Source organism: Cryptomeria japonica, chromosome 9 (genome assembly GCF_030272615.1).
Source record: "Cryptomeria japonica chromosome 9, Sugi_1.0, whole genome shotgun sequence".
Taxonomy (NCBI): domain Eukaryota; kingdom Viridiplantae; phylum Streptophyta; class Pinopsida; order Cupressales; family Cupressaceae; genus Cryptomeria; species Cryptomeria japonica.
This window is the reverse complement of record NC_081413.1, coordinates 344,779,792-344,781,591: the sequence shown is the minus strand read 5'-3', so window position 1 is coordinate 344,781,591 and position 1,800 is coordinate 344,779,792.

Here is a 1,800-nt window from a genome sequence, read left to right as displayed (position 1 = left end):
TTCATGAAGATAGGTTTCTCTAATTTTGGTTACCATTGCTTTCTAGATGGCTATTGGTTTCTTACCCTCTTTCACCCTTTCCTCTTGGATGAACTTCCACCAAGTTAAGGCTGCCCCTCTCAACCTTGATTTTGCTACTTTAACCTTTTGTGCTTCAATTATTCCATCCCATTCAAAATGGTTTTCCAAGCCTTCAATCCATTCTATAAGAGCATCAAGATCCATCTTTCCATTGAAAAGAGCCACTACCTCTGAGGTTTTACCACTCATAGCTCTCAAAGCCTTCAAGAATGGTTCTTTCTCAAGAATAGGGTCAGGTATGGGAACCTCATCTTCTATTTCCACCATTTTGCACTTATCTCCTACCTTATCATTGACTTCTTCAGTCCTCACTTCTACTTCAACTAGTTTCATTGCTAGCTTCTCCAACCTCTCCCTGGGTGCTTTATTTTCTTCTTCTTGGTCTTTGACCTTGTTGGCTAACTCGGCATTAGTCACCATGTTTGCTTCTAATGTTTCTATTAATCCTAAGTCAATTTGTTTTCTTTTTTCACCCGAATCTTTCTCTGGCTCTGATACCACTATGATAGGGAGATTGAGTGAGAAGTTTCTCAATAAGTCTAAATTGTTTTAATCAATCAAAAAGGACTCAAAGGAAATTCTTTTCTTTGTGTTCAATTAGTGTTTGTAATATCAACCTTCAACACCCACACCTCTTCTCAAACAACCACCCTATTATGTTGCTACACTCCCTTGCTCAAGCTTATTTCCTCAATATTACTCAAATCCTCCACCATAGGTCCACACCCCAGGATGATGTCTTAACTATCAATATTGATTGAATTAGGCTCATTGTGTGTATTTCAACTATCCTTCAAGAGTTTGGAAGGTTCTAACATCATTGAGGCAATCAGGTTCAACTTTTTGTTAAAACAGGGCTAAAAGGCTACTAGCCCAAGGAGGCCTAATTGGGGTGAATTTTGCTTGCATAGTGAAATGATAGCCATAACAACCATGGAATCTGACTTGGAAGGTGTCAAAAAGGTCTAAGCTCAAGGATTTTTATGGTTTTAGCTCCTGAGAAGATGGTATAATGATTGTCCACATTTTTAGGCAAGAAAGTAGGGTTTTGAGAGGGTTTTGCTCATGAAACAAAAGAAGTCTCTTCTAAGACACAAGTCAAGCTTCCAAAATGTTTACCTCTTCCACATCATTTGTAACTTTCTCCAACTCTGCCCTGTATAACATTACATCAAACATTTTCCATACAACAATAAAATGACTGTTATATGCACTGTCACTGCTAATTCACTGTCTTTTTGCACTTTGCATGGTTAGAACTTCATGGAAAACTACACCAATGCATATATCAACCTCCAAACACATTGTTAACACTTGTCACAAGATTCCTAAGCATGGACATGTTCATAAATCAACTTTGGATTCAAAAAAGACATTAAATTTCCAAAACAGGGTACTCGCTGCCAGCTACAACTTGACACATTTTCAAGGTAAAGCAAACATTGTTTCGAGCTCCAAATGTCTCTAAAACTACAAGGAGACTAGTGCAGACCTCTATCTTAGGTTTGTTCACTCAATTGACCTTTGAGCACAAACTTGTTTGAGTCTTTGTTCAAATTTACTAGCCAAGTCCATCTCCAACTTGCCTAGCATATGCTCAAAAGCACTTATTTTGCACAACGCTGACCAAAATATGAAATATTTACACTATAAATATGGAATACAACTTGTCTAAGTCCACCCATGGGATCCCAAACTTGGATTTAGACAAGTTGATAC